Genomic DNA, 27,945 nt, shown 5'->3' with positions numbered 1-27,945 from the left:
TGGCAGCCTCTGTGTCGTGAGAGTTTTCGCAGACAAGAAATGGGAAGAATCCAAACTGGCAGCAGACTTTCTCTTTGGCTCAGTCTGCATATAACTGATGGGGCCTGCTAAATTCAAATGGCAAGTATTTAAAATCATGGTAACTTTTATCCGTGATTTAGAAAAACAAAGGGGGAGCTCCATTAAAACAGAAAATTCTCCCAGGTTTATCTGCAAGAGAAGAAACTAACCACAATTAAATTTCAGACAAGTTTGGAGAGATGCTGAGAAATACACCACTTTATGCTAAGCATGCACATGTTATATATTTTGTATGCTGGAGGACAGTTACATTGCTGACACTATCCTTTGAATATCCAACTGTGGGCCATTGAGCTATATAGAGTCAAACATTTTGATTAAGCAGATTTATTTATTCATGTAGCAATGTGACCAGGCTGGAGTTTAGTTCCATCAGCAGAAACAAAATCCAACTGTCAGAATGTGGTTCAGTTGTGGATGTGAATACCAGCAGTGACAAAAGTAAGGTCCATCCCCTGCAATCAGTTGTGAATTTGCTGGTGTTTTAGCAGGTTTGATGACTGAGTGAATCCTTTCCCACATACAGAGCAAGTGAATGGTCTCTCCCCAGTGTGTACCCGTTGGTGCGTCTTCAAGTTTGATAAACGTGCAAAGGTTTTCACACAGCCAGAGCATTTGAAAGGTCTCTCATTGGTGTGAACTCGCTGGTGGGTCAGCAGGTGGAAGGACTGAGAGAATCCCTTCCCACAAATCGAACAAGTGAATGGCTTCTCCCCAGTGTGAACCCGCTGGTGAGTCAGGAGGTTAGAAGACTGAGTGAATCCCTTCCCACAAATAAAGCAGGTGAACGGCCTCTCTCCGGTGTGGACTCGCTGATGCTTCAGAAGGTTGGACGAACGGCTAAATGTCTTCACACAATAAGAGCAACTGTATGGCTTCTCCCCAGTGTGAACTTGTTGGTGTGTCAGCAGGTGAGAGGATTGGGCGAATCCTTTCTCACACACAGAGCAGGTGAATGGCCTCTTGCCTGTGTGAAGCTGCTGGTGTTTCAGCAGGTTAGATGATTCTCGAAAACACTTCCCACATTGCAAGCAGCTGAACGGCCGCTCCCCAGTGTGACTACGTAGATGTATCTCTAACTGAGATGGGTAGTTGAATCCCTTCCCACAGTCCCCACATTTCCATGCTCTCTCCATGGTCTGGGTGGCTCTGTGACTCTCTAGGTTGGATGATGAGCTGAAGTTTTGTCCACACAAAGTACAAATGTACATTTGCTCGTGCTGGAAAGGTAAAAATTTTTATTCAGGAATGATAACTAGTCGAAGTTCTTTTCACAGTCAATGCATTGGAACATTTTCAGTCAGGTGTCTGGGTCTTGGTTACTCGCAGTCACGTCAATGCTTGAAATGTTTTGAACACGCAAATGGAGCAAACACCTCTCCTTTCACATTCAAATGCTGAGAATAACCAGGATCTGTTTGTCGTCAAGCAATACTGTCAAATCTGGATATGACATTGTGTTTTGAGTTTTCTGATCTCAACTCTTCTTCTAATGTCCCTGTGAAAAGAGGTTAAAAATAATCACTACTCAAGGTACAAAACAGAATTTCAGAACAGGCATGTATAGTTTCTTTGGAACATTCTTTCCCCTATTGTTTCCTCAAAACTGTAAGTACTCATCCCATACAGTTTCTTTTGTCCCTTTGGAGAGATTTCAAACTGTCACATTTCTCCAAAATTTCTCTGCTCTCTGTCTTTGCCCTCTTCGGCTGAGTTCAATTCTCCAACCCCAGTTGCAAAGTGATAGTAAAGTCAACGGGTCAATGGTCACTCGTGTCTTGAAACCCAGACTGCTCCCTCTCCCATTCTACAAGTTGGCTGCCATTTTTATGGCCCTGCCCTGGTAACAAGAGACCCTGCTGACTCAAACCTGTCTCAATGGTCAAATATGGGTTTCGGGCTTCCTTCATGTAACTCCAGGTGAATTTCAGTTTTGACCTCTTCATATTTTCCTCCTTATTCCTTACCAAATATCCTGCAGTTCTCTCCTCTAATCTAGGTACAATTAAGTAATAGGAACAGCTTTTTAAATATTTATCTAATCGAAAACTCTCATAACCTTGCACAACATCTCAACACCCAATCTCCTTTATTCCAATGTCAACTTCTTCAACCTAACCTTCCAATTTCCTATATCTCTGGAACCATTCTAATAAAATCACCGATACACCTCATTTAAACTCCTAAGCTGTGCTGACAAAATTGAATACTTTGCCCTTGACCTGGCGTAACTAGAGCTTTGATGGTTTACAATAAATTCACAACTTTTGTACTCAAATTTCTGACTGGCAGTCTGTGATCAGTGGGGTTCCACAAGGATCAATGCTGGCATCTCTGTTGTCTGAAATACATATAAATAATTTGAAGAAAATATCGATGGCTTGAATAATATCTTTGCAGACAACACAAAAATTGGTGGAGTTGTGAAGAGTAAGGAACATTGTTAAAGGATACAGCAAGAAATAGACTAGTTGGAAGGTTGGGCAGAGAAACAGCATATGGAGTTTAATGTGAACAAGTGTGAAGCCATGCATTTTGAGAGGCTAAATGCACAAAGAAAGAAAGTATATAGTAAACAGCCAGCCTCTCAGGAGCATTGATATACAGAAGGATCTTGGGTTGCAAGTCCATAGCTTCCTGAGTGTGGCAACACAAGTGGATATCATGGCAAAGAAGAACATAGTGGAACTGACCAGTTAAGCATATAGCCAATTGGTAAATAAAACGTAATATCGAAAAACATAAGCTGATGCCTTTTTAAAGAAAGGACAAATAAAAACAATTTTGACTAAAATGCACAGTTCGAAAGAGTGAGTAGGATCAAAAGTACTCTACTTACCAGGATGGTAAATCCTTGAGGGTGGTTGTACAACTTGGAAAAGCCATCAAGAAAGCATTGATAGAGGAATCAACATTGATGTTCGAACTGCACAGCGCAGGACCAGACTCCAGCCTGCCATATATGTGGTGGCCATGGTGCCTTTCCAAACTGCTTTCACATGGTCCATAGCCACTATCCTTCACCTCTTCAGGTGTCTGTCTAAAAGCATTTTCCACATTGCTATTATATCTACTTCTACTACCTCCCTAGACATTACATTCTAGGCACATTTCACTCTTTGTTGAAAAAAAATCTGCACATCTTGAAACTTACCCCCATCATCTTAAACCTATGTGCTCTCGTATTTGCCATTTCCAGGCTGGGAAAAAGACACTGACTCCATAGCTCTCATAATTTTATATACTTCTATCAGATCCCCCCTCAGCCTCTGACGTTCAAATGAAAACGACCCGTTTGGCCAATCTCTCCTTATAGCTAATATATTGCTATCTTGACAACATCCTACAAAATTTCCCCAGCCTTCCTATAAAGTGCAGTGACCAGAACTGCCCAAAATACTCCAAATGTGGCCGAATTCAAGTTTATACAGTTGGTACGTGGCTTGCAAACTGTTAACGTCTTATCCAATGAAGGTAAGTATATGATACATCTGATTTGCATCTTTTCCACTGGTATTGCCACTTTCAGGAAGCGATGGACATGCAGACCAAGCTTCCTCTTATATCTGTGCTCCTCAGGGTTCTGCCATTTGCTGTATATTTAACTCTTGCATTTGATCTCCCAAAATACAACCCCACATACATTTTCAGATTATATTCTGTCTGCCATTTCTCCACCCAAACTCCCAACTCATCTATATCCTGCTGTGCATCCTTCCTCATTTTCCACTGTAGTGATCGGAACAAGGTCAGTCAAGTGGACATCAAATAATTAGTTCTTTTATTGCGGCTGTGAACCTGGTCCAATCAGGGACGCCTGGCTGACAAAAGATAACAGGCTTTGTTTGTGTGTTTTTCCTGGTGGTGGAATATTAAAACTGCTATTTGTTATTTTGTCCTGCACCTACATTCACACAACACAGGTGCTGATGAAAATAAACACGACTGCGGAATGGCAGTATTGCAGCGATATTAAAGAAAATAAACAGGCGAGTCAGGGGTTCTGTTCACTTCAGCAGTTAGCTCTAAGCTTGCTGGGTCAGTGCTATGTGCTATCCGCGTGTAAATCAAGGATGACTTGATGACTGCATACCAGCCTTTGTGGAAGTACTTCTATGGCAATGTGCGTTGCATTAGTGATGTGACCATGCAAAAGCACCTACTATCTGAAGCCCCCTTGGACTTCAAACAGGCACGATAATTGTCTTTATCATTCAAAAATGTGGCAAGTGGAGTTTATGAGTTACAAGGTATACCAATGTAAGTTGACACCCTCTCCAGGCCAGCTGAGATTCAGGAACACCATTTGAATACAGGCAATTGCAAGGCCTCATTCAGGCCATGTCCTGAGTAGAGGGAAGCTAGATCAGCCCACAGCAAAACCCCAACCAAAGTCAAGTCTCAATGAAACAATTACAATTTTCTTGAGGATCCAGGCCAGCAGGTCACTGTAATACAGCCAGTACGCAGACGCAGGTCAGCACGAAGAGTCCCGCTATGCCTGAATAAAGTAAGAAAACTTGTAGACTAGTATCCAAGAGAATGCACACCCTATCAAGTGCAACTACAGCTGGTTTGGAACACTTAAATTGCTTCACAATATGCAAACTACACCAATCAAAACAAACAAATGGTTAAATGGTTACCCAGTTCTTTTGGAAGTTGATATCAATGTGTCTGTATCTGTGGCTGTGGAACCAAAATTCACCCTGTATCGCAAACCTTACATTTGTGGAAGAGCCCCAACAAATTAAGTCTACAATCTTTGTTCCCGTCTCTTCTGAAAAGCAGTTGGTTCAGTTGCCACAGACTGATTATAGTAAAAGGCTGAGGCAAATGTCTGATGGGGTGAGATTGGTTGGGAAAGATTCAACTTGATTGGTTGTGCATTTTTTGATTAGAAAATGGTCACCAGAGCGAATTCTCAATTAAATAACCAGACGTTTGTCAGGGATATCTACGGACTATGAAAAGTGGCAAGACCACATTATGCGTTGACTAAGAAGCAATTTCTTAATTCTGCAAGGCCTGACCAATGGCATTCACTTTATGTGCAAAAGTAGAGGTATGGGAAATCAGGATGGAAAGTGAAAGAATTATCAAACCAATGCAGTTTGTGGAATGGGCAGAACTGGTCGTACCAATTCTGAAGCCCGACAGATCGGTTTGCCTTGTGGCGATTGCAAACAAATGGTGAACTGCTTTTCACAGCAACATAAATACCCAATCCCTTGCAAACAGGAGTTATCTACACACCTGATGGGCGTGTACACATTGTCCTTCATGGAACTGGATGAGAAACATGTGTACCTTCAATTGCGATTAGAAAATAAGAGGAAATTAGATATTGCCCATAAGGGTTTGTACCAATACACGAGACTGCTTTTTGGGGGTCTAATCAACTGTGTCATTTTCCAGTGGATAATGGAAAATATTTTACAAAGTCGACCATGTCAACATTTAACTGGATGATGTGCTAATAACAGAAGACCAGTAAAGAGCCTTGAAAGAACTTGGAAATTGAGTCCTCAGCAGAGAAAAAAAAACGTGTTCCAGTCACCTTAAGTGACTTCCTTGGCTGACTGAGTCGACAAGACCAGATTACATCCATTGGAAGATTAAGTGAGGGCAATCAAAGGTGCCCTGGCTCCCAAGTATGTTCTGGTCTTTCCTTGGGTTGTTGACTTATTATGGACAAGTCATATGTAACCTGGCACCTATGCTGGCACTTTTACATTTGCGAATGAAAAAGTGCAAGCATGCAAAATGGTCTTGTAGCTGAGGTATCGCCTTTAGGGAAGTGAAGAATCAGCTGTCATTGTCTAAGGTGTTGGCAAACTACAATCTCAAGTGAGATGTAGGGCTGAAATCTAATGCTTCCCAGGATAGTATCACGGTCGTGGTGGCTCATAGGTGACTTAACAGAGAGTAGTGTCCAATAGTGTATGCTTTCTGTGTTTTGGCTGATGCTGAACAGAGATAAGTTGAGGTAGAGAAGAAAAGTTTGACGATGAGAGCAAGTTTCACCAATACCTTTATGAATGTAAATTTGTCAAAGTAAAGGACTACAATAGTAACTTAATAGATAGGGCTACTGAAAGAGGACAAGGCTTTGCCACCTATAGTTTCAGGTCAGATTCAGCAGTGGGCTCCTATTCGGAGTGCAGAAGTTGGAACACTGTCTGGGAGGTCAAGTGGCAAATGTGGATGCTTGGAGTTGCCTCCCACTTGCAGATTAGTGTTTCCACTACTGGAAGAGTCCACTCTGCTTTTAAATTTTATGGACACTATTATAGTCACTGCTGATAATATCAAACTGTGGATACAAAAATATCTCATCCTGGCAAAAATAAAACAGCTGGTAGTGATGGGGGCACCAAAAGTGCCATCACAACGAGAACTGAAACTTTTCTGGACCCAGGGAGACCTGATCGCCAGACAGCACGGCATATTATTATGGGGAGCAAGAGCAGTTGTCCCAAGCAAAGGTCATTACCTGATACTGGCTGAATTCCACCAGGAATGAAGATGTTGGCGAGAATTTATGTCTGGTGACCAGGATTGAATGCTGACATAGCCACATTTGATGGGCAGTGCCCAGAGTGCCAACAAGACAAAAAAACGTAACCACCAACAAGTCATCCACATTCATGAGAATGTCCAGCTGAATCCTGGACTTCATTAAAGGTCGACTGTGCCATCTTTTCATGGGCTTTATGTTTTCAGTCTTAATGGAAACCCACTAATAGTGTTTGGACGTGCACAAAGTTCATTTCTCATAACAGCATGATGACTGACAAGCTGCAAGTATAATTTGCCATATGCAGACTCTATGAGGTGTTGGTCACAGACAACAGGCCAGCATTTACCAACAAGGATTCTGAGTATTTCCTCATAGAACATAGAACATAGAAGAATACAGTGCAGTACAGGCCCTGTGGCCCTCGATGTTGCGCTGATCCAAGCCCACCTAACCTACACTAGCCCACTATCCTCCATATGCCTATCCAATGCCGGTTTAAAAGCCCATAAAGAGGGAGAGTCCACCACTGCTACTGGTGGATGTCACATGTTGCATGACGTTTGGTATATAAGGACAGCTCCATACCATCCATCGCCCAGTGGTCAGGTGAAAACACAGTCCAACCTTTGAAGGCAGGCTTGAAGAAACAGCCTACAGCTTCACTCGACACCAAACTGCCCCCATTCCTATTGATTCCAGGTCCACCCTATACACCTACAGGGACAACTCCAGTCGAGTATCTCATGTGGAGAAGGCTGTGGACCAGGTTAAATCGGATCTTCCCAAACCTGGAGGGGTGAGGGTGGTGAAACAACATCAGGAATGCCAATGCTGGATACTGGACCCTCTAAATCAGAGAGGCTATTTACTTCACGGGACAAAGTTTAGTTTCGAGACCAAGGAATGTCCCTGCATGTGTAAAAGGCATGGTGGATACGGGGTCAGGTCCCATGACGTACAACGTTTGGGTAGGAAAGGTGATCCTGAACAGGTAAGTGGACGACATGAAAGCTACAACCTTGCAAACAAGGCAGAAGCAAAACATACATGGCCCCTCAGAACATCCATAACTGTTAGAACCCATGGATTCATCCCCATTGCACAGCACCTCAGGATAAAATGGACACAGAAGATGTCACAGCTACCACGTGAAGATGATGAGTTTCAGCCAAGACACTCTGGGCACAAGAGGCAGGCTATTATCACTCCAGATTAGGCAGAGTTGGAGGAACTACACCTGGTGTGAAAATGCCAGAGGAGAAACTACTGGATGAAGAACATGCCTATCTGCAGGATTTAAAGGGGGATGAATGTTGTGGTTTGAATCAGTTCAACTCATTGAAAATGATTTCCCTGATTTGGGCTGTTAACCTGATCAAATCAGGGAGTCCCGACTGTCAGATATAAACAGGAGTCAAGGGCAGTGCTTGTCACTGGCCACTCGGGTGTTTTTCCTATCTTCCTGGTGGTGGAAATTGAATAAAGATTCGTACACTTTGTGTCTTTCACTGTGTCTCACACCTGCACACACACACCATGGGTGCTGGGGATAAAAATAAGCACTACCGCACTTAGGTGGTAGTGTGGGGGTTAAAAAAAAAAAGAAACAGAAAAAAAAGAAAAATGAAAAAAAAAAGAGAAAAAAAAAATAAATAAACAGGAGTCAAGGGCAGTGCTTGTCACTGGCCACTCAGGTGTTTTTCATATCTTCCTGGTGGCGGGAATTGAATAAAGATTCGTGCACTTTGTGTCTTTCACTGTGTCTCACACCTGCACACACACACACCATGGGTGCTGGGGAAAAAATAAGCACTACCGCAGTTAGGCGGTAGTGTGGGGGGGTTTAAAAAAAATATGAAAAAAAGAAAAAAAAAGAAAAAAATATAAACAGGAGTCTCAGGGTTTTTACTCATTCTAGAAATTGGCTGTGAACTAGCTGGGTGAATGTCATTTATTATGCAAGTGTAAATAAAAGGTGACTTGATGACAAGATACTGACTTTGATGGAGTTATTTCATTAAAAATTCCACCAATTTTCAACTCGTCTGCAAACGTCCTAATCAGAACTGAAAAATTACTACCACTAATATTTTCATCCAAATACATTTATATACAAACAGAGATCTGAAAACTGACTCTTGCAGAACACAATTAGTCACAGACACCCCATCAGAAAAATACACTTTCCCAAATTATTGTCTGGCTTATTCGACCAAGCCAATTTTGTATCCAACTTACCAACTCAACATGGATCCCATGTGACTTAATCTTCTGGTCCAGCCTATCATGAGGGACCTTGTCAAATGGTTTAGTAGTGTCTATGGAGGCAACATTCACAGCCTTCCCTCAGTCAGCATTATCACTTCCTCAATAAGGTTTGTGAGACAAGACCTCCTTGCAGAAAGCCAATTTGACTGTCCCTAGTGAGTTCATTCTTTTCCAATGATGAGTAAATCCTGTGCCTGAACCAATTTTCAAAATGGTGGATGAGAAAGAATCATATCCATACAGCAGATCCTTTCTTCCCTCGATTTCTTGGAGCATTAATTATTATATTTATAAGTGATAACTTTTTGTTTGAATTCAAAGGAAAAATCAGAAATAACATACTTTAAATGGGAGGAAATGGAGAGAGCAGGAATTTCAGGAGAGACCATGAGGGAGGTCCAAGAATGAATCGAGAGTTCAACACAAAACAAACAATGAACTTTCACCACTGACCGATTGTGAAATTACAAGCATCTCTGGGAATCGGAGCTCTGTCCAAGAAAACCAAACAAACAGTTGAACTTGTAGACCTCAATTTAAGAACAGCTCACATCATGGAGAATCATGATTTCATTGATCAGTGAGTATTTGCTCTGAAGATTTAAAAAACTTACAAATCTTACATTCCTTTGGCAAATCTATAATAGACTCTGATGTTTTACTGAGATCTGTCTTTTGTTTTCTTTAAATATAAAACGTAGGTATGAAGTTATCCGAAAGCAGTGCTTTTCGAGCAATAAGATGGTGCTACTATCTGGGTCTGTAAATAAAGGTACGGAGATGGCCTTTAGTAAAGTAACATGCTCTTCCTGTTTGATGTGTGAGGTTATCGAGAATTTCAATATTTCTGACGATTGGGCCTGCAAGAGGTGTGTTTGGTTGTGAATCCATTGGGTCATATGGATCAGGTGGAGCAGCAGTTCGAGGCAATGAGGGGGTGATGGATTGAAGTTCAGGAAGGTAGAAAACTGCAGTTATAGTCAAATGGATGGGTTACCCATAGGACAGGTAGGAGAGGCAGACAGGAGTCTCCTGTGGCTATCTGCATCTCAAACAAGTGTGCTGTTTTGGAAAATGCAGGGTGTGATGGACTATCAGGAGAATGTAGCTCTGACAGCCAAATTTCTAGGACCAAAATTAGCCATTCCGTGATGAGAGATAGGTCCAGTTCCAAGCAATTAATCATGATAGAGACACTCTCTCTCTCTCCTTTCTGGGAGTACAGACAGACATTTCTGTGACCGACAGCGAGACATCAAAATGGTCTGTAGCTGCCCTGGTCAAGTATGTCTTGGAGAGGGTTCACGACATACTCAAAGGGAAGAGCGACATTATACACATTGTACCAATGATATCAGAAGAGAAGGGAGGTGGTTTTGTGGACAGAATATAGGATATTGAGCAGGAAATTGGAAAATTGGTCCTGTAGCGTAATAATATATAGATTGCTCCCTGTGCTTGGTGAGAGTGAGAGTAGGAAGAAGAGACGAGAGCAGATGAACGTGTGAGTAAAGAGCTGGTGCGGTGGGCAGCGAGTCACATTTTTGGATCATTGGAATCTTGTCTGAAGCAGAACCAGCCTTATGAGAAGGATAGTTTGCAGCTGAATTAGAAGGGGACCGGTATCCTGGTGGGTAGATTGCTCATGCTACTCATGAGTTTTAAACCAGTAAAGGCTGGGGGGATGGGGCAATAAAATAGTGAGAAAAGAGAAATGACTGAGGCTGGTACAATTGAAAAGAGGAGCAGGTCAAAGAGTCAAGGCAGGCAAGAGCAAGACAGAGATAAAATTAAGACTGATCAATTAAATTGCACTTATTTCAATATAAGAGGACTGACAGGTAAAGCTGATGAACCCGGGGCATGGTTGGAAACATGGCACAGGGATATCATAAGTATTACATAAACTTGTCTCAGGGAACGACAGGACTGGCAGCTTAATGTTTCAGGGTACTGATGCTAGAGAAAGGAAGCAAGCGCAAAGGGGTTGTGGCATTTTTGTTCAGCTGTACTCAGGGAGGATATTCCTGGGATTACGTTCAATGAAGTTATTTGGATGGAAATGAAAAGAAGAAAAGGGATTATCACCACATTGGAATTAAATATAGGCCCCTCAATAGTCAGCAGGAAATTGAGAAGTGGCCCAGTGACTCAGTGGTTAGCACTGCTGCCTCACAGTACTAGGGACCCGGGCTCGATTCCAGCCCCGTGCAAATGTCTGTATGTGGTGTTTGCATATTCTCCCTGAATCTGCGTCAGTTTCCTCCAGTTGCTCTGGTGTCCACCCACAATCTAAAGATGTGCAGGTTAGGTAAATTGGCTATGTTAAATTACCCATAGTGTTCAGGGATGTCTCGGTTAGGTGCATGAAGAAGGAGTAAATGTAGGAGAATGGGTCGGAGTGCGATACTGTGCGGAGGGTTGGTGTTGACTTGTTGGGCCGAAGGGCCCGTTTCCACACAGTATGGATTCTAATTGCTTATCAAGCAAATTTGTGAGGGGTTACAATTATCTCTCAGAATAAGAGGATTAAAATGGTAGGGGATTTTAACTTTCCAAGCATAGACTGTGACGAATATAGTGTTCAGGGGTTAGATGGATTAGAACTTGTCAATTGTGTTAAAGAAGATTTTCTGATTAAATATGTTGATAAGCCTCCTAAAGAAGGAGCAAAACATGACCTTCTCTTCTGAAGTAAAGCAAGGCAGTTGACTGAGGTGTCAATGGGAGTACATGTTGGGGCCAGTGATTATAATTCTGTTAGTTTTAAAAGAATAGACAATATCTAAAAGTTAAGATTCTAAATTGAAGTAACGCAAATTTTGATGGAATTAGGCAAGTCATTTCAAAAGTTGATAAGGAGAAGCTATTCATGGGTAAAGGGGCTGTTGGAAAGTGTGAGACCTTCAAAAATGAGATAAAGAATTAAGGGCTAGGTAATTGAAAATGGAGGATGGAGGAAAAAAGTTGCAGCCATAAGAGCTGCAACTTTGTTGAGGTATTTTCAGTGTTGGAATGAATTTCCTCATATTCTCGGAGCAGTAATTACCGTTTTATATGCTGTTGTATTGTATTGGAAGTTTGGGGAAAAAAAACGATCAAAACAACAGCACTTCAAAAAGGAAAAAGACAGAAAAGGGCAGTGAATCAAATGGTGAAAGAAACCGACACTGCTGTCGGACCCAGCAGTAACAAGCACAGCTGCTGCCTTTGCTGTCTGGTTTCAGGCATCTCCAGACATTGGAGTGCATCTAAGAAAAACAAACAGACAGCAAAATTCACATATGACCTTTGAGAAACCTTTGTGTGGGAGGTCACAGCAGGGGAGCAGCTAAGTGGCTTTTTAAAAACTGTACCCACACTATTTCTTTGGTAAATCCACAATACCAAGTGGGTGTTTACTTTTTGATTATTTCGTTAAAACTTTAAGAATATATAAACTTAGGTATTAAGGTTGGAGTAGTGTTTTTAGAGCAGTAAGACAGTGCTAGTTTCTGGGGGTGTATATTGTTAATATGTAAAGATTTGTTCTGCTGGATTGATGTGCTCTTCCTGTCGGATGTGAGAGATTAGGGAGAGTTTCTATGCGACTGATGATTATGTCTGCAGGAAGTGTATTTGGTTGTGAATCCTGTCATACTGCATGGATCGATTGGAGCAGCAGTTAGAGGCATTGAAAAATTTGCAGGAGCTAGGGGGTGTGATGGATGGCAATTGCAGGGAGGGAGATAAACCGATGATGCATTCAGGATGATGGGTTACATTGAGGAAAGGTCAGACAGGGAGACAGGTAGTGGAAGAGTCACCTGTAGCCATCCTCATCTCAAACGAGTATGCGGTTCTGGAAAATGTAGGGGCTGATCGACTCTCAGGCAAATGTAGTACTGACAGCCAGAGGTTTCTGGTACTGGGACTGGCTCTAATGTAATGAGGATTATGCCAGATTCCAAGCGACCGATTGTGATAGAGGATTCTTTAGTTCGAGGCACAGACAGACGATTCTGTTGCTGACAGCTAAATATCGGAGTGGTGTGTTGTCTCTCTAAAGACAGGATCAAAGATATCTCAGAGGGGGTGTAGAATTTTCTCAAAGGTCAACAGGACCAGAAGAAGGTCTGGAACTAATGTCTTAGGAAGTGAAAAGAATGAGATTCTGAGGAGAGAATATCAGAGTTTAGGTTGAATAGTAAAAAGCAGGCTTTTGAGGATAGTCATATTTGGATTACTCCAAGTGCCATGAGCTAGTGATGGTAGGAATAGGAGTATAGAGCAGATGAATGCGTGGCCGAGGAGCTGATACAGGGAGAATGACTCACGTTTTTTCTCACTTGAATGTCTTCTTTTGTAGAAATGGCCTGTGCAAGAAATACGGAATGCATCTGCATTGGAAGAGGACTAATATACTGGCGGGAAGATTTGCTAAAGCTGCTTGCGTAGGAATAAACAGGTGGGGGGGGGGGGGGGTGGGGGGTTGGGAGGGGACCCCTGGGGATAGTGAGGGAAGTGATCAGTCTGAAACTAGTAGAGTTGGGAAAAAAAGAGTAAAATCAAACAGACAGGGCAATCCAGAACAAAATAGAAATGAGGTAGGATTGATAAATTAAACATCATTTATTTCAATGTAGGAGGTCTAACAAAGCAGAAGCACTGAGTACATGATTGGGAACATGGGATTTGGAATATCATAGCAGTTACAGAGATGTGGCTCAGGGATGGACCGGATTGCAGTTTAATATTCCAGGGTATAGATTTTATAGGAAGGATAGTAAGGGGGACAAGAAAGGAGGGGGGAGTGGTGCTTTTGATTAGGGGAAACATTATGTCTGTACTTAGGGAAGAAATTCCCGGGAATATGTCCAGGGAAATTATTTTAGAAATGGGAAATAAGAAAGGGATGATCACCTTATTGGGTTTGTACTATAGATCCCCCATAGTCATTCAGAAATTCAGTAACAAAGCTGTAAGGAGATTTCAGTTGTTTGTATGAATCACAGGATTATGGAAGGGGATTTTGACTTTCCAAACAAGAAAATTTTCTGATTCAGTGTATGGATGTACCTACTACAGAAGGCACAAAACCCGACCTCTTCTTGGGAAATAAGGCAGGGCAGGCGAAGTTCACAGCACAGAATCATATAAGTTAATTGTTGTTTTAAGTCTGTCCAAGAGAAAGGCTGCAATAGTGGATACAGTGGATTCTTTCTTGATTATATGTTTTTGGAGATAAGTCTCTTGATTAAACTTAAAATATAAGCCTATTAATTTAACCTGGGGCAGTGTTTGTAGAGGAATAAAACGGTGTTATTTCCTGGGTCTGTAGATTGTAAAGGAGCAAAAATGGCCTTTGCAGTGATATGTACTTCTTGTCAGATGTGGGCGTTTCAAGAGAGTTTAAGGGTTACTGCGGATTATATCTGCCATAAATGCTGTTGGATGTGAATCTTATCGGATCGAGTGGAACGGTTGGAGAGACAAATAGAAGCGATGAGGAATTTGCAACAGCAACATTATGCGATGGATGGCAGTTACAGGAGCGGGTGTGTGGTCTGAGATACAGTGACATAGATGGGTTACTTTAAGGAAGAGTAATGGAGGTAGGCAGATACAGCAGGTGTCTTTTGTGGGTATACCCATTTCAAACAGGTATGCTGTTTTGGAAAATGTAGGGGGTGATGGATTCTCAGGGGAACGTAGCACAAACAGCTAAGTTTCTGGTGTTGAGACTGGCTCTAATGCAACGAGGGGTACGTTCGCTTCCAAGAGATCAATCATGTTCGGGGATTCGGTAGTCAGAGGTACAGACAGATGTTTCTGTGGCCAGCAGAGAAAAAAGCAGAATGGTGTGTTGTTTCCCTGGTGCCAGGATCAAGGATGTCTCAGAGAGGGTGCAGAATGTTCTCATGGGGGAAGAGGGGCCTGCAGGAGGTCATTGTCCACATTGGAACCAACCACATTGGAAGGGAAAAGGTTGAGACTCTGAAGGGAGATTATAGAGAGTTAGGTAGAATTTTAAAAAGGAGGTCCTCAAGGGTAGTAATATCTGTATTACTCCCTGTACTATGAGCTAGTGATGGCAGGAATAGGAGGATAGAGCAGATGAATGCATGGCTCAGGAGCTGGTGTATGGGAGAACGATTCACATTTTTGGATCATTGGAATCTCTTTTGGGGTAGAAGTGACCTGTACAAGAAGGACGGATTACACCTAAATTTGATGGGGACTAATATACTTGCAGGGGAATTTGCTCCAACTGCTTGGGAGGATTTAAGCTAGTAAGGTGGGGTGGGACCCAGGGAAGATAGTGAGGAAAGAGGTCAATCAGAGACGGGTACAGCTGAGAACAGAAGTGAGTCAAACAGTCAGGGCAGACAGGGACAAGGTAGGACTAATAAATTAAACTGCATTTATTTCAATGCAATGGGCCTACCAGGGAAGGCAGATGAAGGCAGATGAAGGCAGAGGCATGGTTAGGAACTTGGGACTGAGGTATCATAGCAATTACGGAAACATGGCTCAGGGATGGGCAGGACTGGCAGCTGAGTGTTCCAGGATACAAATGCTACAGGAAGGATAGAAAGGGAGGCAAGAGAGGAGGGATAGTGGCATTTTTGATAAGGGATAACATTACAGCTCTGCTAAGGGAGGATATTCCTGGAAATACATCCAGGGATGTTATTTGGGTGGAACGGAGAAATAAGAAAGGGATGCTCACCTTATTGGGATTGTATTATAGACCCCCCCAATAGTCAGAGGGAAATTGAGAAACAAACCTGTAAGGAAATCTCAGCTATCTGTAAGAATAATAGGGTAGTTATGGTAGGGGATTTTAACTTTCCCAACATTGACTGGGACTGCCATAGTGTTAAATGTTTAAACAGAGATGGATTTTCTTAAGTGTGCACAAGACAATTTTCTGATTCAGTATGTGGATGTACCTACTAGAGAAGGTGCAAAACCTGACCTACTCTTGGGAAATAAGGCAGGGCAGGTGACTGAGGATTCAGTGGGGGAGAACTTTGGGGCCAGTGACCATAACTTTATTCATTTTAAAATAGTGATGGAAAAGGATGGACCAGATTGAAAAGTTGAAGTTCTAAATTGGAGAAAGGCCAATTTTGATGGTATTAGGCAAGAACTTTCGAAAGCGGATTGGAGGCAGATGTTCGCAGGTAAAAGGGCGGCTGGAAAATGGGAAGCCTTCAGAAATGAGGTAACAAGAATCCAGAGAAAGTACATTCCTGTCAGGGTGAAAGGGAAGGCTGGAAGGTATAGGGAATGCTGGATGATGAAAGAAATTGAGGGTTTGGTTAAAAAAAAAGGAAGCATATGTCAGGGACAGACAGGATAGATGAAGTGAATCCTTAGAAGAGTATAAACAAAATAGGAGTATACTTAAAAGGGAAATCAGGAGGGCAAAACAGGGACATGAGATAGCTTTGACAAATAGAATTAAGGAGAATCCAAAGTGGTTTTACAAATATATTAAGGACAAAAGGGTAACTAGGGAGAGAATAGGGCCCCTCAAAGATCAGCAAGGCGGCCTTTGTTTGGAGCCACAGAAAATGGGGGAGATACCAAGTGAATATTTTGTGTCAGTATTTACTGTGGAAAAGGATATGGAAGATACAGACTGTAGGGAAATAGATGGTGACATCTTGCAAAACATCCATATTTCAGAGAAGGAAGTGCTGGATGGCTTGAAACAGTAAGAGTTGGGTAAATCCCCAGGACCTGACAGATGTACCCAAGAACTCTGTGGGAAGCTAGAGAAGTGATTTCTGGGCCTCTTGCTGAGATATTTGTATCATCAATAGTCACAAGGGAGGTGCCGGAAGACTGGAGGTTGGCAAACATTGTGCCACTGTTTAAGAAGGGCGGTAAAGACACACCTCGGTGGTGGGCAAGTTATTGGAGGGAATCCTGAGGGACAGGATGTACATATATCTGAAAAGGCAAGGACTGATTCGGGACAGTCAACATGGCTTTGTGCGTGGGAAATCATGTCTCACAAACTTGATTGAGTTTTTTGAAGAAGTAACAAAGAAGATTGGGTAGGGCAGAGCAGTAGATGTGATCTATATGGATTTCAGTAAGGCGTTCAACAAGGTTCCCATGGGAGACTGATTAGCAAGGTTAGATCTCATGGAATACAGGGGAAACAAGCCATTTGGATACAGAACTGGCTTAAAAAGTCAAAGATAGAGGGTGGTAGTGGAGAGTATTTTTTCAGACTGGAGGCCTGTGACCAGTGGAGTGCCACAAGGATCGTGCTGGGCTCTCTACTTTTTGTCATTTACATAAATGATTTGGATGCGAGCATAAGAGGTACAGTTAGTAAGTTTGCAGATGACACCAAAATTGGAGGTGTAGTGGACAGTGAAGAGGGCTACCTCAGATTACAACAGGATCTGGACCAGATGGGCCAATGGGCTGAGAGGTGGCAGATGATGTTTAATTCAGATAAATGCAAGGTGCTGCATTTTGGGAAAGCAAATCTTAGCAGGACTTATACACTTAATGGTCAGGTCCTAGGCAGTGTTGCTGAACAAGGCGACCTTGGAGTGCAGGTTCATAGCTCCTTCAAAGTGGAGTTGCAGGTAGATAGAATAGTGAAGAAGGCGTTTGGTATGCTCTCTTTTATTGGTCAGAGTATTGAGTACAGGAGTTGGGAGGTCATGTTGCGGCCCTACAGGACATTGGTTAGGCTACTGTTGGATATTGCGTGCAATTCTGGTCTCCTTCCTATCGGAAGATGTTGTGAAACTTGAAAGGGTTCAGAAAAGATTTACAAGGATGTTGCCAGGGTTGGAGGATCTGAACTACAGGGAGAGGCTGAACAGGCTGGGGCTGTTTACCCTGGAGCGTCGGAGCCTGAGGGGTGACCTTATAGAGGATTACAAAATTATGAGGGGCATGGATAGGATAAATAGGCAAAGTCTTTTCCCTGGGGTCAGGGAGTCCAGAACTAGAGGGCATAGTTTTAGGGTGAGAGGGGAAAGATATAAAAGAGACCTAAGGGGCAACATTTTCAAGCAGAGGGTGGTATGTGATGGAATGAGCTGCCAGAGAATGTGATGGAGGCTGGTACAATTGCAACATTTAAGAGGCATTTGGATGGGTATATGAATAGGAAGGGTTTGGAGGGATATGGGCCGGGTGCTGGCAGGTGGGACTAGATTGGGTTGGGATATCTGGTCGGCATGGACGGGTTTGACCGAAGGGTCTGTTTCTCATGCTGTAATGTGCCAGAAGAATGGGTCCACTGCTGTGTACAAATGACTTGCACGTGAAGGAATAGTTAATAAGTTTGCAGATTATATCAAAATTGATGGTGCAGTGGACAGTGAAGCAGGCTATGGCAGTGTACAACTCGACTTTATTCACGTGGGCTGATTGGCTGAGGAGTGGAAAGTGTATGTTAACTTAGATAAATGAGGCAGGGCAAATCAGGGCAGGTCTTATATACTTAATGGTAAGGTTCTGCAGAGTGTTGGTGAACAAAATGACCTTGTGGTGCAGGTTCATAGTTCCTTGAAGATGGAGTCACAGGTTGACAGGGTCATAAAGGCAGCGTTTGGTACACTTGCTTTTATTGGTAATTGAATTGAGTTTAGGATTTTGGATGTCATGTTGCAGCTGTACAGGACATTGGTTAGGCCACTTTTGGAATACTATTGTCAGCTTTTGTCTTCTTCCTATTGGAAAAAATGTTGTGAAACATGAAAGGGTTCAGAAAAGATATATAAAGATGTGCTATGTTTGGAGGAGTTGAGCTATAGGGTGAAGCTGCATAGGCTGGGGCTATTTTTCCTGGAGCATTGGAAGTTGAGGTGTGATCTTATCGAGTTTTATAAAATCATGAGTGACATGGATAGGGTAAATCGACAAAGTTTTGTTTTTTTCCCAGGGTTTCTGATTAGATTAGATTACTTCCAGTATGAAAACAGGCCCTTTGGCCCAACAAGTCCACACCCACCCGCTGAAGCGCAACCCACCCAGACCCATTCCCCAAAACTAGTGGGCATGGGTTTAAGGCGAAAGGGAAAAGATTTAGAAAGATCTAACCGGCAATGTTTTTATGCAGATGATGGTGCGAATATGGAATAGCTTCCAGAGGTTTTGGCAGATACTGGTACAATTATAATATTTAAAAGGCATCTGGTTGGGTTCATGCATCAGAAGGGTTTACAATGATATGGACCAAATGCTGACAAATGATACTGGATTATTTTAGGTCAGCCTGCACAAATTGATCCGAATGGTCTGTTTCCTTGCTGGACAACTGTGTGACTGCAAAAGACTTCTCCTATAAATTTACTGACCACTGATGTAAGGATCACTGGATTATCCCTGTTGCCTTTCTTAAACAAAGGAACAACCTTGTGTATTCTTCAATCTTCTGGGAACTCACCTTGGCTAAAGTCAACAGAAAGATCTCGGTCAACACCCCAGCAGTTTCCCCTATTGCCTCCTTCAGTATCCTGGCAGAGGCTACATCAGGCCCTGTGAATGTATCTACCTTAAATATTTCTCAAGACCTCCAAAACCACCTCTTTCCTCATGTGGAAATGTCAAAGGGTAACAATGTAACCTCTCCATAATCAAACAGTGAGGAGAGACAATACAAATGGAAAGGTACAGTTTTAAAAGTGGTGAATAAAGGACAGTTTGTTGTTTCTTTTAAGTCACTTCAGGCAAAACTGAGCATTCGATAAAGCATATGGGACTTTTGGCTTTTATAAGTAGATGTATTTGGAACAGATAAAAGGAAGTTACACCAACCCTATATATAATTGCCTCAGTTATTTCCCTCCCTAAACCACACCACCTCTCTATTCCATTTTCCTCCCTTAAGCCTCTGTGATCAAGATTCTGCTGTAACATTGCTCTCAGTGACTTAGGACAAAGTCAAGGCTGCAGAGCTCCTATTAAAAACCTTAAAGCATTTAAAGCAAAAGGCACCACGTTAAGAAATTCTTGTGCATGGATCAAACAAATATCGCGATACTTTATTGATGCGGAATGAACATCCAGTTTTTCCTTAAATAATAGCAAAGGATTAGCACCTTCATCACACAGACCACTAAGGTTAAGAAAAAGCCCTTTCATCATTTGCCCAAGGGAGAACTGGGCATTAACCACTTTATACTGGGTTTGCTTTTCCACAAAGCAAAACTGAAATTTAAACGCTCCTACAATTTGACCTTTTTTTTTTACATCTAATGATCACTGTCTGTTTAACAACCTAATGGACCTTAGAATTTGCTTAGTTTTATAACCTGATTAGAAATTGTTGGGTTTGCTCCTTCTCCAGCATATCAACAGGAGCCACTTATGCCATAGTGCTTTCAAAGCAATAAGCAAAGCTGAAGACAAATGAAGAAATATTAATTCAGATGGCACAAAGTGGAGCCAAAGGGGAAAATTTGAAGTGTTTTAAGGAAATGGCAGTTACCTCTCCATCTGCTGTAACTAAGTTAAGATGGAAATTGGATAAACACCTGGAGGAGACAAAAAGAAATGTAGTTACCTTTGAAGGAACCTCATCTGCAAATCATCATCCCCACTGCCAGAAACTGATTCTTGTTTGGACGTCTTGCAACTTTTGACTGAGTTGTGTGTGCAAGGTCTGAAATAAAACAAAAACAACATGTTGAACACCATAACACTCAACATTCTCATGTCTAATCATCAATCTCCAAACTGCTTTCCAGTTTCCTGCCTGCTCTTTATGTACCTTAATTTCCCAAGCATTCAAAACTCTATCCATCTCAGCCTTCAATATTGTTTAAAAACCTCCCATCCAGAAATCTTTGAGATAGAAAATGCGAAAGCTTGACCACTCATTGAGTGAAGCAATTTTCTCATCTGGTTCCAAAATAATTGCTTTTGATCCTGAAACTGTCAAATTTTGAACCAAGGCACAAAATCATATTGAACATCCTCTCAGTATTACTCTGCAAAGCAGCTTCAGAATCTCGTATATTTCAGTCAGAAGACCTCTTATTTTTCTGAAATCCAGATGCCCAAGTTACAGAGCCTCTTCTCACAAAAAGAACTGTCTCGTTCCATTGTCCAATCTGTTGAACCTTGACTTCACTGCCTCCAATTATAATATATCCTTCCTTAAATATGAACAGCTAAACAGTACGTCCCCTTCCAATTGTGATGTCATGTAAGCTCTGCACAGCTGCAGAACTTCCTTATAAAAATGAAGATTAACATTTATTTTTCTCATTGCTTGGTGTACCTTCATGAGTGCATTTTAATGCTTTGTATGCATAACATTTGGAAGATTGTCATCTTTGGAAAAAACCTCACAAATCCTTTTCTGTGACAAGCTATCAAAATATTTTTGACGTTTTTTAATATACCATTTGCTAGTATCACAGGGTCTGAACAGATTCCCGAGACATAATCAAAAAGGGCAAGAGAAGTGTGCAGGCAGAAAGGCTTTACTTAGAACCAAACTCTCAGAAAAAAAATCAGTTAGTGTTAATGTGTAATATAATGCAATCAGAAACCAGCTTAAATCATGGAAAATAGGGTTTATTAAATGAGAGAAAGGCTTTAAAAAAATGAAGCACCAAGGGAGGCTTACTGGCAAATACAGAAAAATCATAATTGCACATCATGAAACTACACAGTTCAGGTCGCTAAATGTTGTTTGGTATCAGCAACAAATTTGGAGGTTTTGAAGAAATTATAGAAAGTAACAAGGATTCAGGCACTTCATAAACAAATATAAGGCCTCAACTGCTAAAATTGACAATTTGTTTAATAGATGAGTTTTCACAGTCAATATGAGGCTATTTCTTTGAAAGGAAAATGAACAAAAAGGGTATTAACGGCCAATATTTACCAGGTGTGGCTAGTAATTTGAGAAATTTTGATTATAAGTAGAAGAGGGAAGTCCACAGGATGAATACTGCACACAGGATGAGGGCCAGGAGGTTGTACCCTTGGATTGGGGACATGAAGTATAAAGACGAAAGGCAGGAAAATGTGGGTAAGATCAAACACTGAACTGGGATCAAACATGCCCCTTAAAGTGATCATGAATTGTTGAAGAAATCAACAATTTCTTGATGGAGGAGTGAAACAATAGTGCACAAAAAGTTCTGTATGAAACATACTACCTTAATCCCCGTTCCTTCATGCATGCTTTTGCATAAAAGTCACATACATCTGAACATTTAATTCCGATTGTTGATCTATTCCAAACAACAATGATTACCTTTCAGATTCTATTTCTTCACATTATCCTGAGATTGTCATCGTCCTTCATAGAATCTCATTCTTTGTCCGATACACTATATATACACCTGTATAGGGCTAAGAGTGAGAGAGAAAAACTATATTGTTAATAAGTATTAAATGGAGATTTCTATTTTCACAGCAAGAAAATTTCCAATTTCATCATTTGCAACAGAGGTGTTAGAATTGGAACATTTGTGAAAGGAGTCATAAATAAACAAGTATCAGACAGATAATAATAAGAAATAGGGCAAACAGACCCAGGCAAAAATATGTTTAAAGAATCACTGACTGGGTGACCAATTTTGTAAACAGGGAATGCATCTGTTTCTTACATTTGTTCGAAACAAGATCAAAACTTGGATAATTGGACACCTACGCATTATAAGTTGGTGTGAAGAGGCATTTGTCTGTATTCAGGAAAGTTTTCAATCCAGCCAGTCAAGAAATGAAACGGTTGAATAAACGATGGTTAAGTTGTACTCAACACTCCAGTGGTGAATCATGAGAAGTACCGTCCTGAATCTTGCACTGGGCAACAATGCCTGAGGGAACTTGCTCAATTACAGAAAAAGGTAACCATAAAATTACGAAATCGAAAATGCACAACAACTTCTGCGGGTGGGGAAAACACCTTTTGTGGCTGATCACAATAAATTCGACGCTTTTGAAGAGCCAACCAGTAGTCGCAAGTTCAATACCCACAATGCTCTGCGATGGAGAAAGTACTCTGTCCAAAACTTTGAATACAATGGTGCCGAAAGGACGCGTGCTCACCAGGGCAGGCAGCGGGGCATTCTGGATGCTCGTTTGTCACGAACCAGATGCGGTGGACAGGAGAAAAGGGATCAAGGACTGGCGGCGAGAATATGGTGGAAGCGCGATAGCGCCAAGTGAATGGTAGGTAACCTTGCTTACTTTGAACCACAGACGCCAAATGGCCAGGCGGAGCAAATCTGATTCGGGCCCCGAGACCCACAATCAGCACCTCTTAACCAGCTCTCACTTCTATCCCCTCGCCTCAAAAACCGACCCGAGTCAACTTCCGGAAGGCCCAAAGCGCATGCTCATCTATGGGACTTGCTTCCCCAGAGAAGGGAGGGATTTTTGCTCTTGTGCTTTGCTGCCCTCCTGCTATTTATGTTCTGCGGCGTCTGGAATCGCAGAGGGCACCATTATCCAGCAACATTAAAACAAAACGTCCATACCCCGTCTTCTATGTATGTGCAAGCAGTTTTTGAATCTTCCTCACAATATCTTTCGTTGAAATTATTCCAGTTTGAAAGGTAAATCGGTCTAAGTTTCTGATTCAGTGCTCTTAGGAATCACCTCGGAAGATTCGAGCTCTTTCAGGCGCCATGCAAATACTCCCAAGGAGAGAGGACATGGGCATTGATTGGCCAGGATTAAAATTGAATGGTGCAACCGTCTGAATGGCTTCCTCTGCTTTTCCTTACAGTCATGGTTTTTGGGATGAGAATTGATTGAGTACTTGCACACCAGGGTTTGTTTTAGTTAATGGGTTGTGGGTATTTCTGTCAAGGCCATTACATGTTGGCCATCCCTAATTACGTTCGGGAAGGCAGGATACGTTTCTCCTGTCTGTCTGATTCAGTTTTACGCTGGACAGTGATTTCTTTTTATTCACTTAACGTATCTAATTTCAAGCAGGAATATTGTAAGTGAGAGGCGTCAGCTGATAAAAGCGGAATAGCCTCTGAACGCACATTTTCGACGATCGCACAGATAGATTGGGCACAGAGTCTCATATGGAAGATAAAGTGTTATGCATAAAACTTGACATAGTCAGATTCAGAATATGCAGGGGATTCAGCAAGTTGAGAAATGAATACAGCCAGTCAGAGACCATGAGGGAACAAGGGAAAGTCAAACAAAAGAGAAATAAGTTTTGAGTGCTGTGATGGGTTTCGATGTTGACACCGAGTAGAGGCAGATTTGATTTGATTTGATTTGATTTATCATTGTCACATATATTGAAGTACAGTTAAAAGCGTTGGCTTACCTGCTTTACAGCCAGGCCATTCTGTACAAATGCTTGTGGATAACAACAGAATGCAGGATGCAATGTTCCACCTGCTGAGATGGTGCAGAGAGAGATCAACACTAACACTAAAGAGGACAATTCAAAAGTTTGCTAATGGCAGGGAATAAGCTGTTTTTTTCAATGCAAGCAAATTTCATATAAATTCGATGTGTTCTGCCTGATAGAAGAGGGTAGAACAAAGAAAGATTAGAGTAGGAAGGGCCTTGATTGTTTTTCTGCTTTTCCAAATCATCAGGAAATATAGATGAAGTCAATGGATAGGAAAATGGTTTGCAAGATAGATTGAGCTGTGTTAACAAGTCTATAATTTCTTTTGGTCTTAGGAAGAGCAGTTGCTGTATCATGCTGGGATACAGACAAATAGAGTGAGTGAGTGGAAAGTGAATGTAGAGCTAAAAGTAAACAAGTTCAGCCAAGTATATTCTGTACACAATTGAACTTCACTCTGTTATAACACTGATAACTTTTATGATTTCCTTTTTACAGGGCATTGGAAGAAGGGCATTTACAGATGGGAAATTCAAACCAAATATCATATGAAGATCTGGCAGCATCAATCAGTTCATCAGACCCCGAATGTCATCTACCTTTGGAAGTGGAAGGAGATAATTTTTGCCTGTTCAGTTTGTGAGAAAAAAAAATCCTGAATAAATGTCACTGGAGAAGCACCAACACTCACACACTCAAGTGAGTCTATTCCAGTATATTGACTGTAAAATAATGTTTTATAATTTTATGCAGCCTCAAAAATAACACTTATGATGCAGAATAATTAATCAACTGTTTTGTGTGTAGACGAGATTCAATTGATTATCCAAGCACGAGAGATGTAAGGACATATACACAATGGAGAAGCCTTGGAAATGTCAGGACTATGGGAAAGGATTCAATTATCCATCCAAACTGGAAAATCGTCAACGGAGCCACACTGGAGAATGGGCATTCACCTGCTCTGTTTGTGGTAAAGGTTTCAGTTACTCGTCTGAACTGAAAAATTATCAACGCAGTCACACCAGGGAGAGGCCATTCACCTGCTCTGTATATGGGAAAGGATTCGGTCAATTCTCGATCCTCCAGACATATCAGCGGGTTCACACTGATGAGAGACCATTCACTTGCATTCATTGTGGGAAGGGATTCAGACAGTCACCTCATCTAATTGCACACCAGAGAATTCACATAGGGGAAAGGACGTATACATGCTCTATGTGTGGGAAGAGATTCGACCCATGTATCCCACCAGCTGACATACCAGGGTGTACACACTGGGGAGTGGCCTTTTACCTGCCCTGTGTGTCAGAAGAGATTTACACAGTCATCTGAGTTTTTGACACATCAGCGGGTTCACACTGGAGAAAGGCCATTCATCGACTCAGTGTGGGAGAAGGGATTTAATCGATCTTCTAATTTACAGAGACACCAGCAATTTCACGTGAGATTGAAGGGGCTTGAATCTTCTATTATTGCTAGTGTTAATTATGCACAAGACTGAATCAGATGAATTCAATCTGTATTTGTTTTGGCTTCTGTTCATACTGGAATACTAGATTATTTGTTGCTTTTATTCTCAGAACTTCAGTATCCCTTTCAGAAGCACTGCTCAACAGAGAAACAAGTCAACAGGAGATTTATAAATGCATTTTCTTTACTCAGCGGGTTGTGAGTTCATGGAATGCCCTGCCAGTATCAGTGGTGGACTCTCCCTCTTTATGGTCATTCAAGCGGGCATTGGATAAGCATATGGAGGTTATTGGGCTAGTGTAGGTTAGGTAGGCTTCGGTCGGCGCAACATCGAGGGCCGAAGGGCCTGTACTGCACTGTATTTTTCTATGTTCTATGTTCTAAAAAGGGAACTAAAACTACTCCAATAAATTATGTATAAGGAACTACATAATAGTGGTGTGAAGTATATATTCAAATAGAGAATTGACTCCAAGAAACAGCAAATAGTATTTAAAATAAAACCGTCAGTGCTTATTTCAAAATAGAAAGTGCCCATTCTTAATACTTTGAACAATAACAGGAAAAGTAGATAAATGTAACGCAGTAGATGTAACATGTTTGTGTTTTTTAAAGGCCTTCAGTCAGTGAGAATATAGTACATTCATGACAAAAGTCAGAGCATGTGGAGTCAAAGACCAGGTTTAATTGACAGGAAGCTCTCTGTACAGCAGAAAATTTTGTATACGGAAATGATTTCCCCATTCACTCAACCTATTAACACAATATAGTGACATTTGACAGTAGGGGTTGATTCTGCTAGTAGTACTTTGATCAAACACATCCAGGACTTACCTATGATAATGAGCTGTGCACAAGTTCTTGCATTCATACTGAATTTTATACATTGGCTCTCTGGCTTTAGATTCCATTTAATCACAGTACATCATTTCTGTTCACTTGATAAGAGAATTCAGTGGCAGTGCTAACATTCCCTGTGGAACAGAGTTTTCCCTGTCTTTACGGGAACCTCTTGGATTTTGTGAAGTCAATATGACCTTAGGCTTATGGAGTGTATAATGGGAAACAACAGTTGAGGGATTTTACAGCAGATGGAATCATACAGCAAGGGAACAGGTATTTCTGCCAATGTTGTCTATACTGACCAGTTTTCCGAAACTGAACTCGTCCCATTTGATTGTATTTGGCCGATATCCCTCTAAAACATTCCTATCCATGTAGCTGTTGAAAGGTCTTTTAACTTTTGTAACTGTACCCTCCTCCACCACTTCCACTGGCAACTTGATCCAAACACACACCACCATCTGTTTGAAAATTTGTCCCTTAGGTTGCTTTTAAATCTTTACACTCATATTAAACCTATGCCCTGTAGGTTTGGAGTTCCATACTGTAGTGAAAAGGCCTTGTCTATCCACCTTAGGTATGCTCCTCAATTTTATATCACTCTGCATGATCACCTGTCGGCCTCCTACGCTCTTTGGGAAAACATCCCAGCCTATTCAAACTCTGCTTATAATTCAAGACTTCCAGTCTCCGTAACATCCTTGTAAATCATTTTTTTTGCACTCTGTCCAATTTAATAAAATCCTTCCTACAGTACTCCAAATGTTGCCTCACCAATGTCTTTTACAGCTGTAACATGACATCTCAATCCCTGGACTGAAGACTTTGCCTGATGAAGGTGTGGATGCCAAGTGCCATCTTCACCAGCCTTTTTACCTGTATCACCACTTCAAAGAAACTACGTCCAATCACCCCTAAGACTGATCTGACAACACTCCTCAGGGCCCTACCATTAAATGTAAGTCCTGTCCTGGTGTATCTTCACAAAATGTAATGTCAGAAATTTAAATGCATTGAATTTCATCTGCTATTCCTCTGTCCACTGCTCTAGTTAGTCAAGATTCTGTTATACTCTGAGATGAACTTCTTCATTGTCCACTACACAGCCAATTATGGTGTCATCCCCGAGTTTACTAATCATGTCTCCTACATTCTCGTCAAAATCGATGGTATAATTGATGAACAACAATAGGCCCAGCATTGATCCTTATCGCACACTGCTGGCCACAGGTCTCAAGTTGAAACAACAATCTTCACTCTGTCTCCTACCATCAAATCAAGTTTGTATCCAACTGGCTATCTCTCCCTGGATCCTGTGTGATCTAACCCTATTAATCAGTCTACCATATGGAATCTTGTCAAAGATGTCAGTAAAGCCCATGCAGACAAAGTATATCACTGTGCCTTCATCTAGATGCTTTGTCACCTCTTCAAAAGAATCAGTCAA

General features: G+C 41.6%; 2 long non-coding RNA genes across 2 annotated transcripts; one reads left to right on the top strand and one right to left on the bottom strand.

Annotated features, from left to right (window-relative positions):
- Positions 1–261: 261 nt before the first annotated feature.
- Positions 262–22,201, bottom strand: LOC140455436 (uncharacterized). The gene is made up of 3 exons (XR_011952836.1): positions 22,110–22,201; positions 20,403–20,501; positions 262–1,579 (listed from the first exon to the last, which is right to left on the bottom strand). It is a non-coding gene; the product is annotated as an uncharacterized lncRNA (long non-coding RNA).
- Positions 22,202–22,851: 650 nt separating this feature from the next.
- LOC140455435 (uncharacterized) lies at positions 22,852–27,167 on the top strand. The gene is made up of 3 exons (XR_011952835.1): positions 22,852–23,029; positions 24,681–24,881; positions 24,990–27,167. It is a non-coding gene; the product is annotated as an uncharacterized lncRNA (long non-coding RNA).
- Positions 27,168–27,945: the final 778 nt, after the last annotated feature.

Source organism: Chiloscyllium punctatum, chromosome 30, assembly GCF_047496795.1.
Source record: "Chiloscyllium punctatum isolate Juve2018m chromosome 30, sChiPun1.3, whole genome shotgun sequence".
Lineage (NCBI taxonomy): Eukaryota > Metazoa > Chordata > Chondrichthyes > Orectolobiformes > Hemiscylliidae > Chiloscyllium > Chiloscyllium punctatum.
This window is presented reverse-complemented; position numbering and strand designations above follow the sequence as displayed.